Source organism: Homalodisca vitripennis, chromosome 2 (assembly GCF_021130785.1).
Source record: "Homalodisca vitripennis isolate AUS2020 chromosome 2, UT_GWSS_2.1, whole genome shotgun sequence".
Taxonomy (NCBI): Eukaryota; Metazoa; Arthropoda; class Insecta; order Hemiptera; family Cicadellidae; genus Homalodisca; species Homalodisca vitripennis.
This window is the reverse complement of record NC_060208.1, coordinates 190,641,556-190,653,754: the sequence shown is the minus strand read 5'-3', so window position 1 is coordinate 190,653,754 and position 12,199 is coordinate 190,641,556.

Genomic DNA, 12,199 nt, shown 5'->3' with positions numbered 1-12,199 from the left:
GCCCCATAATTTATTTAGACGGATCTTATATACTATCGTCTCACGTATCTAACCAAACTTGGTCAAATGGCTCAAATGAAGGGTTACACGTGCCGATTTCCAAGGGCGAGAGACTAGCCTAAATTATCCATGCGGATGGAGAGAAAGGGTTCTTGCCCAGTGCTTTTACATGTTGGAAAGCAAGCAACCATAGTGGAGACTACCACGACAATGTGAATGGGGACATTTTTATGAAGTGGATAAAGGAAAAAGTGTTACCGAATTTAGAACCAAATTCAGTAATGGTAGTCGATAACGCGCCCTACCATAACATACAAATTGATAAAGCTCCTACTTCAAAAAGTAGGAAGCAAGATATGAAGTTGTGGCTTGCAAAAAACGGAATACCATTCTGCGACGATATCCTTTTATCCTGAACTCTACAAACTTGTGCAGCTATATAAACCAAGGCATGTCCGGTACGCCATGGACGAAACTGTTCAACTACAGGGTCATGACATCTTACGACTTCCGCCCGTACCAGCCAGACCTCAATCCCATTGAGTTAATTTGGGCCGAAGTCAACATCATGTGGTTATGAGAAATACATCTTTCACTATGTATCAAGCTAAAGCTCTATGCGAAGACAAGATATCAAGTATGGGCGCAGAAGAGTGGTCAGTAAAGTGCAAGCACGTAGAGAAAATCGAAAGGGACTATGCAGCCGCAGAACCCCAGATTGACAATACGAGTAATATAGAATCCCTTATTATATCAGTTGGTTCGGATACAGACAGCAGTGACAGTGACCCAGAAGAAGAGGACAACTTGAGTGAAATTGAAGAACTCCAATGAAAAAACAATCATTGTGAATAACATTTGTTATTAGAAAATTATATTCTAGCATTTAAATTAATTAAATATTATTGAAGTGATTGTAAATTAAATAATAAGAGAATACCAAATAATAAAAAATAATAGGACTTATCCTTGTTTTTCAGTTGTTATATTGTTGTTTAACGTGTTTTTTGAAAATAACGTATGTGTGAATAATAATCGGCAAATCGAAATCGTGAGTTTAAAGTCGTTAAGAGATTCTTGCGCCTTCATCTCAGCGGCTAGCACGTAAACGCAACCCGCCACACAGATAGCGTTCGTTTTTTGAAAGGGTAGTATTAGGGCTGCACGAGCACAGCTAAATTCCTCCAACTGTACGCTCAGTCCATGTATTCTAGGGACGGATCAACTAATGTCACCCAGAATGCAATGTCTAGAATGTAGTGTTGTGGCTGTATTTTGCCCTCACTCATAAGTAAAGACAGCAAGTAATAAATAATCCCTGATTTATCAATAAATACAAGTCTAATGAGTATAAATCCAAATCAATTTTCACATCCAGTCCGTAGGGTATCACACAGTATTTTCAAAATCCCAAAATAACTACTAATAACCGATTTCGTAAGGGTTTACAAACAATTATTTACCCATTTAATTATTAACTTAGAACTATTTTTTTCTCTGACGTTCTTCAAGAGATGTACAACAAATGTTGTGTAAAAAGTTTTGTTTACTGCCATTACTTTTGGAACACTGATATGAGTTAAAGTGAAGAAAGCTAAAATTTTAAACAGAACCCCGCGTTTTTCTGCATTATTTTAGTTATTACAGTCGACAATAACATATACAATATTTTCTTTTACTCTTGGTTTATACATGGGTGAATACTACCCAAATAGTAAAAATTATTTCCGAAATAATATTGTATATTTTATTGTGGTAGAAGTTTGATGTAGGAGAGGTCACCGAGACCCGGTTCCGTCAGGGTCCTTCTTTACAAAAATAAACTGTAGAGGGATAGACACAATTAACGATTGGCAAGAGCTAATTATTGTTCCCCTACCCCCGATTTATGTTCGGGTGTATTTCCTCCCGCTCGCTACCAGTATTGAATGGGTTTTATTGTATTACAATGAACTGGCCAAAACTACAACTCCAATGATTGAAGCTAATCACAGTTTATATATATATATATATATATATATATATATATATATATATATATATATATATGTATGTATATATATATATATATATATATATATATATATATATATATATATATATATATATACATTTATATACACAAGGTAAGAGTCCGCTACACCAAGTCTTTGATTGTATATCAGTCTTTGAGAAGAAATTGCATGACCAATTAAACGTTGCGGTTGCACGCTATCTAACGGCTAACAAATGAAACAACGATTATAAATATACTGCAGAAACAATTAGTTATGCTATTATACTGCGTAAAATCTGACACTAATAAATATATTAAATGTTTTACTTATAATTCGTAAAATGAGGTAATTACTATATGATTAAAGTAGATTAGAACTCTGAACAAAAAATTTAGTATAGTAGCGATATCTATGCGTTACCAAATAGAACTAGCTTTACTGAACAAAGGTTTTACCATAAAATCACCATGAATGCAAGGTCTGTTTTGTGGAAAGTCAAAACCACGTATACAGTGACAAGTTTCCTTGAGTTCGTATGCAAAATTTCCTCTATAGCTTCAGGTGTTGCTAGGTCACGTGACGAACTGTCTTATAATTGAGCTCAGTTTGATTAAAAATCTATTTCGCGTTTTAGTCGTAAATCATAACAGAAAAATGTTCACTAACGCTCTGCCAAATTCCATGTTGTGACATCCACCATAGTAGAACTAGAGGTCACTTATATAGAAATGAAGCTGCATGCAAAATTTCAAGGCTATACGTTAATTCGTTCTAGAGATATAGTGTGGACAGACAGACAAAGTTGAAATTTTCCAGCCCCTCAATTTATAGGCTTCGCTAACGCTCATCCCATTATAGACCGAATGTCAGATGAAGTATACAAGAGTAGAGTTACGCTAAAACAAAATTTAAACGCTATCGACCAACTGTCTGATAGGTTATTACAAGAGTATAGTCACTGATAACACTGTAGTTGAGGTGATCGCAGATAAAAAAAGGCACTCCACGAATAACAAGAACGGTAACTTCTTTAGCAGTGTAACAAATTAATTAAATGATAATGAAATATACAAATTTTAAACTAATACAAAACATTATAAAATAATTTATATTTAATAATAAAATTTAAAACCGCATATCACGCTTCGAGATATAACATAGAAGTGACAAGTAAAACCTGTTTGAAGTTAATCTCTCTTTGATTTAATTAAAACATAAATACATACAGAACACAATTATATTTACTGGTTTTAATTCATTGATAATATATTAATACGTTACAATAATATGTTATTAATGTCATGAAAATAATATATTAGCTGTATTTCAAATTTTGTGAACAAGTTGACAATAAATCCAAAGTAATAGAATTCTTCCTGTATACTCAGTTTCAAGTCCCTAGAACTTGAAAGTCAGTTGAACTGAAAACTACAATGTATTATCGTATAGACGGCCAGACAGAAAAATGACAGGACTTTTAAGTACGACCTATCAGGTACTTATTAACCATGGTTTTAGTTGCACTTGTTATGCTTTCCCATGGATTCATAAAAATGCTCCGCACCTATTTAACTAGAATTACAATAACAATAATTACCTAATTAAATGATGTGTTTAGAAAATAATTACAAAAACTGTTCATGTTAACATGGACAAATACTGGTTTAGTTACCAATGATAGTGTTGAATTGGCATAACATTAATAATGAAAAGGATATGAAGTTAATATTGTATTGAAAGTATTAGTTTTTATAGCTTCAGATATGTTAATTAATTTTGTAAATAAGCTTAACTTGACAGTGTGAACATTGTAAACTTTATATGCACTTGTGTTATTCACCCACGTAGTTTTCCGTTTGCCGAGTTTATAAAGTTGGGAGTTGTGCAGTAAAAATCTTTCTCAGTTTTTACCAATAAAGGAAGTCTGAGACGGTGTTTGGCAGAGTAAAGGAAGAAATGTGAACCTTGGTAAAAGCTAGAGGGAGAAAAATCTGACAACGGTAGCTCCGTCTCTCTCGCACTTATGGTGGGAACAGATTTAAGGTAACCCACTTTCACTTTACATGATACGAATCATTCAACCGTCACGTGGTTTTTCATCTCTTGTACAGGGTGTTTCGGAAAAAGTTGTCGGATATTATAGGAGATTGTTTCTTGAGTGCGTTAAAAACATATAGTATAAACATATGCCTCAATTTCTTAGTTTTTCGGTCTGTAATTTGTGTTCAATTTAAAGAACCATAATCATAAACTTTGATTTACAAACTTGTTTATATTTTATTAGCCTTATTGGAACTTACATTTTTAGCATAAATATATTTTATCTACTGGTTTTAAATCAAAGCGATTTTACAATTCCAGTACATGTTTCAAAATATCTACATTGGCCTAAAGAGCTTTAAGGTATAAATAAATTATAGACAGACAAATATTGTTTATCAGAATCAAACGGACGATAACTAAATAGGTTTTTTATTGCTGTCATGCTACAAAACAAAGTGAATTATCTATGTAACAAATTTTTAATTTTTTTAACAAACATTTTATTAAAACAATTATGTGAAATTAGCAAATAAAAACTGTTTACACCCAAAGCGCTTGAACTTTTATTATAAATTAGCATCGGATGAAAAACTTGTTTAAATGCTGTTAAACTAAGTTATAAATTAAATTAAATTAATTTGTCAATAAAAAAATTTATTAAGTTATTATTTCTTAAAGTATCAATATTTAGATTAGTTCCCACGTATAATTGCATCTTTCCAAAAGCGGATATTACTTGGTTGATTACTTTTAAAAGATAGAGCACTTTAGAATTGTATTCATTTCCTTAGCGTAATAATGTATAATCCCTCAAAGAGGTACTTTCCTAATTTTTCTTTTGCTTATTTCCTCTTATAAACTTAAATATACACATTAAAAATTTATATATAATTGACGTGAAAGTAATGTCTTAATATAATGTATACATTATATTCCTCTACAAGAAGTAATAGCTTTACATTAATTATTAAAAATTAACTGCCATTATAGAAACGTTTAGTAAAATTACACACATCACTAACGACACGTTTTTGTTCTCTGTCTCGTTAGGGTCTGATCCATTACCATTTCTCATGTTAGATTTGCATACAGAAAAACGCTAATTTTATTCGGTTTCGTTGATAAGTTAATTTGTAATTGTAGTGAAATGTGTTTTTTTTTTCTATATTAAATGAACATTATGTAACAAAGAGGTAATTCGAAACATATTAGCAATGTCCGTATTTACAAACTATGCGATCGTATACTTAATGGACTAATTGACGCACCCCCATAACCTGATGTGTGAAGTAGCGTTTAAAATAAATTATTATCTGCTTGCAACAATAATACTGTAAGCGATTATTCTCAGCAATTAGTATGTGTTTAATTGGTTAAATCAAGAGATATTTTTCACCACCCTGTTTAAGTTGTACAATGGGTAAGGAAGAAACTATAGAAAATGTGTTATTAGAATGTCCAATTTATACCTACGCTAACAAGTGGAGTTTTAAATTAATAAAATCAGCTGATTCCCCATAGTATGAAAACGCCCTGAATTGATTTGCTGATTACAATTAATATTTAAGTATTTAAGCAAATAAACATTTTATTATTGGATAATGAAAGGTCTGTTAAAATTTTCACAGATCATTACAATTAATTAATAACACGGTGTCAATAAAAAATGAACCTTGAGGTTTCATGGACATTATCCAATGCTGGCCACTTGATAAAAGTTCCAGCGCAATCTGCGCCTCTATAAAAAAAAACACATTTTAAAAACTAGAGGGTGTTTCGTGTTTTAGAATTTTCACGAAGGGCAATGTTATTCGTGAATATAAGAATTCGACAAAATGTAAATATATTTCAAATTGTAAATAGATTTACTACAGGAAAATTTCATTATTATTTAAGCACAGTACACAACCAATGGCTGTATATGCCCATATAGTAGTTCAGGTTGCTAGAATTCAGCATAAGGTAATAAATAAATTTAATCCAATTAATTGTTAACAGTCTGTTGGATAGCATATTTCTTCACCAATTTTGCAGGAGATATTAAAATATAACATCTCGATCGAAAGCTATCCAAATTATGCTTGCAATACCTAATTGTAGTCTGTGATTTTAAAGGATTTTGCACTGCATTGCAGATTCTATTAAAGGTCAATCAATTTAGTTTCAACTATTAAAAACACGTAAAGTGTTGGTATTTATGTGTCTTTTGTGGGTATAAGGCCACATCTATTCAAAAAATTATCTCTATTGTGTGAATCAATCACACGTATTCCGCCACAAGCGTCCTTTTGAGAATAAATCATGAAATATTATTTACACTCCACAAGTAAAATAATTTCAGAGCTAATTGCCTAGAGTTTTAAGTCTGAACTTTAGGTTTATCTAAAATCACCGAAACTGTTTTTATGTTTTAAAATAGATTTTGTTCCTATTTATGAAATATAAGCTCAAACAACATGTGACTTTCGCGATATTTTTATCAGTATTAATAATACACCTGAATAGTCTGGAATAGGGATCAGTTATGACGAAATATTTTTAAAATTACCTTTGAATGCCTTGGCCAGTACCGAACATAAAGTTCACAATTTACGTTGCGAGTGTTGTGACATGAACACGGGCTCTGGACAGGAGTCGCCGAGCCGGGGGTACGTGCTGGCCGAGGGCGGCGAAATATAATTGAATTGTGCCGCGTTACCTCACCTTTGTTTCTCCACCCTCCAATACGGGTTTTAATTAAAGCGCACACGTAGTGAGTGAGGTGTTACAGCTGCCTTTCATATAATTTACGGCTCTGAAACAATCGTTGTCACATCGCGATGCTGCAGCTTGTTACACCGGTACATATCGGCCGCGATTCGTGAAATCGTGAAACAGTGTAATCAGTCGCTACCGTAATTAATTACGGTTCAGATCGTACATTAACTGTAGAGTTGGTTTGATTTTCTCTTAATTGCATGTTTACTTATGTCGCAGAAGAGTCAACGTGGAAACACTATGGACACAAATCAGATCGGATGATACACAACAACCGCTCAGAAGTAAATACTAAACACGCGATGTATCACACGGAACTACTGTTTGTGTTAATGATTACACTCCCGGGAATACTCAGGGCATTTTAGGGACACAAATCAGATCGGATGATACACAACAACTGCTCAGAAGTAAATACTGAACACGCGAAGTATCACACGGAACTACTGTATATGCTAATGATTACACTCCCGGGAATACTCAGGCCATTTTAGGGACACAAACCAGATTTGATGATACACAACAACCGCTCAGAAGTAAATACTGAACACGCGATGTATCACACGGAACTACTGTATATGTTAATGATTACTCTCCCGGGAATACTCAGGCCATTTTAGGGACACAAACCAGATTTGATGATTCAAAACAACCGCTCAGAAGTAAATACTGAACACGCGATGTATCACACGGAACTACTGTATATGTTAATGATTACACTCCCGGGAATACTCAGGCCATTTTAGGGACACAAACCAGATTTGATGATACAAAACAACCGCTCAGAAGTAAATACTAAACACGCGATGTATCACACGGAACTACTGTGTATGTTAATGATTACAATCCCGGGAATACACAGGCCATTTTAGGGACACAAACCAGATTTGATGATACTCAACAACCGCTCAGAAGTAAATACTGAACACGCGATGTATCACACGGAACTACTGTATATGTTAATGATTACACTCCCGGGAATACTCAGGCCATTTTAGGGGCACAAACCAGATTTGATGATACACAACAACCGCTCAGAAGTGAATATTAAACACGCGATGTATCACACGGAACTACTGTATATGTTAATGATTAAACTCCTGGGAATACTCAGGCCATTTTAGGGACACAAACCAGATTTGATGATACACAACAACCGCTCAGAAGTAAATACTGAACACGCGATGTATCACACGGAACTACTGTATATGTTAATGATTACACTCCCGGGAATACTCAGGCCATTTTAGGGACACAAACCAGATTTGATGATTCAAAAACAACCGCTCAGAAGTAAATACTGAACACGCGATGTATCACACGGAACTACTGTATATGTTAATGATTACACTCCCGGGAATACTCAGGCCATTTTAGGGACACAAACCAGATTTGATGATACACAACAACCGCTCAGAAGTAAATACTGAACACGCGATGTATCACACGGAACTACTGTATATGTTAATGATTATACTCCCGGGAATACTCAGGCCATTTTAGGGACACAAACCAGATTTGATGATTCAAAACAACCGCTCAGAAGTAAATACTGAACACGCGATGTATCACACGGAACTACAGTATATGTTAATGATTACACTCCCGGGAATACTCAGGCCATTTTAGGGACACAAACCAGATTTGATGATACAAAACAACCGCTCAGAAGTAAATACTAAACACGCGATGTATCACACGGAACTACTGTGTATGTTAATGATTACAATCCCGGGAATAATCAGGCCATTTTAGGGACACAAACCAGATTTGATGATACACAACAACCGCTCAGAAGTAAATACTGAACACGCGATGTATCACACGGAACTACTGTATATGTTAATGATTACACTCCCGGGAATACTCAGGCCATTTTAGGGGCACAAACCAGATTTGATGATACACAACAACCGCTCAGAAGTAAATACTAAACACGCGATGTATCACACGGAACTACTGTATATGTTAATGATTAAACTCCTGGGAATACTCAGGCCATTTTAGGGACATAAAACCAGATATAATGATACAAAACAACCGCTCAGAAGTAAATACTGAACACGCGATGTATCACACGGAACTACTGTATATGTTAATGATTACACTCCCGGGAATACTCAGGCCATTTTAGGGACACAAACCAGATTTGATGATACAAAACAACCGCTCAGAAGTAAATACTAAACACGCGATGTATCACACGGAACTACTGTGTATGTTAATGATTACAATCCCGGGAATACTCAGGCCATTTTAGGGGCACAAACCAGATTTGATGATACAAAACAACCGCTCAGAAGTAAATACTGAACACGCGATGTATCACACGGAACTACTGTATATGCTAATGATTACACTCCCGGGAATACTCAGGCCATTTTAGGGACACAAACCAGATTTGATGATACACAACAACCGCTCAGAAGTAAATACTGAACACGCGATGTATCACACGGAACTACTGTATATGTTAATAATTACACTCCGGGAATACTCAGGCCATTTTAGGGACACAAACCAGATTTGATGATTCAAAACAACCGCTCAGAAGTAAATACTGAACACGCGATGTATCACACGGAACTACTGTATATGTTAATGATTACACTCCCGGGAATACTCAGGCCATTTTAGGGACACAAACCAGATTTGATGATACACAACAACCGCTCAGAAGTAAATACTGAACACGCGATGTATCACACGGAACTACTGTAATATGTTAATGATTACACTCCCGGGAATACTCAGGCCATTTTAGGGACACAAACCAGATTTGATGATACAAAACAACCGCTCAGAAGTAAATACTGAACACGCGATGTATCACACGGAACTACTGTATATGTTAATGATTACACTCCGGGAATACTCGGGCCATTTTAGGGACACAAACCAGATTTGATGATACAAAACAACCGCTCAGAAGTAAATACTAAACACGCGATGTATCACACGGAACTACTGTGTATGTTAATGATTACAATCCCGGGAATACTCAGGCCATTTTAGGGACACAAACCAGATTTGATGATACACAACAACCGCTCAGAAGTAAATACTGAACACGCGATGTATCACACGGAACTACTGTATATGTTAATGATTACACTCCCGGGAATACTCAGGCCATTTTAGGGGCACAAACCAGATTTGATGATACACAACAACCGCTCAGAAGTAAATACTGAACACGCGATGTATCACACGGAACTACTGTATATGTTAATGATTACACTCCCGGGAATACTCAGGCCATTTTAGGGGCACAAACCAGATTTGATGATACACAACAACCGCTCAGAAGTAAATACTGAACACGCGATGTATCACACGGAACTACTGTATATGTTAATGATTACACTCCCGGGAATACTCAGGCCATTTTAGGGACACAAACCAGATTTGATGATACACAACAACCGCTCAGAAGTAAATACTGAACACGCGATGTATCACACGGAACTACTGTATATGTTAATGATTACACTCCCGGGAATACTCAGGCCATTTTAGGGACACAAACCAGATTTGATGATACAAAACAACCGCTCAGAAGTAAATACTAAACACGCGATGTATCACACGGAACTACTGTGTATGTTAATGATTACAATCCCGGGAATAATCAGGCCATTTTAGGGACACAAACCAGATTTGATGATACACAACAACCGCTCAGAAGTAAATACTGAACACGCGATGTATCACACGGAACTACTGTATATGTTAATGATTACAACTCCCGGGAATACTCAGGCCATTTTAGGGGCACACAAACCAGATTTGATGATACACAACAACCGCTCAGAAGTAAATACTAAACACGCGATGTATCACACGGAACTACTGTATATGTTAATGATTAAACTCCTGGGAATACTCAGGCCATTTTAGGGACATAAACCAGATATAATGATACAAAACAACCGCTCAGAAGTAAATACTGAACACGCGATGTATCACACGGAACTACTGTATATGTTAATGATTACACTCCCGGGAATACTCAGGCCATTTTAGGGACACAAACCAGATTTGATGATACAAAACAACCGCTCAGAAGTAAATACTAAACACGCGATGTATCACACGGAACTACTGTGTATGTTAATGATTACAATCCCGGGAATACTCAGGCCATTTTAGGGGCACAAACCAGATTTGATGATACAAAACAACCGCTCAGAAGTAAATACTGAACACGCGATGTATCACACGGAACTACTGTATATGTTAATGATTACACTCCCGGGAATACTCAGGCCATTTTAGGGACACAAACCAGATTTGATGATACACAACAACCGCTCAGAAGTAAATACTGAACACGCGATGTATCACACGGAACTACTGTATATGTTAATAATTACACTCCCGGGAATACTCAGGCCATTTTAGGGACACAAACCAGATTTGATGATACAAAACAACCGCTCAGAAGTAAATACTGAACACGCGATGTATCACACGGAACTACTGTATATGTTAATGATTACACTCCCGGGAATACTCAGGCCATTTTAGGGACACAAACCAGATTTGATGATACACAACAACCGCTCAGAAGTAAATACTGAACACGCGATGTATCACACGGAACTACTGTATAATATGTTAATGATTACACTCCCGGGAATACTCAGGCCATTTTAGGGACACAAACCAGATTTGATGATTCAAAACAACCGCTCAGAAGTAAATACTGAACACGCGATGTATCACACGGAACTACTGTATATGTTAATGATTACACTCCCGGGAATACTCGGGCCATTTTAGGGACACAAACCAGATTTGATGATACAAAAAACAACCGCTCAGAAGTAAATACTAAACACGCGATGTATCACACGGAACTACTGTGTATGTTAATGATTACAATCCCGGGAATACTCAGGCCATTTTAGGGACACAAACCAGATTTGATGATACACAACAACCGCTCAGAAGTAAATACTGAACACGCGATGTATCACACGGAACTACTGTATATGTTAATGATTACACTCCCGGGAATACTCAGGCCATTTTAGGGGCACAAACCAGATTTGATGATACACAACAACCGCTCAGAAGTAAATACTAAACACGCGATGTATCACACGGAACTACTGTATATGTTAATGATTACACTCCCGGGAAATACTCAGGCCATTTTAGGGACACAAACCAGATTTGATGATACAAAACAACCGCTCAGAAGTAAATACTGAACACGCGATGTATCACACGGAACTACTGTATATGTTAATGATTACACTCCCGGGAATACTCAGGCCATTTTAGGGACACAAACCAGATTTGATGATACAAAACAACCGCTCAGAAGTAAATACTGAACACGCGATGTATCACACGGAACTACTGTATATGTTAATGATTACACTCCCGGGAAT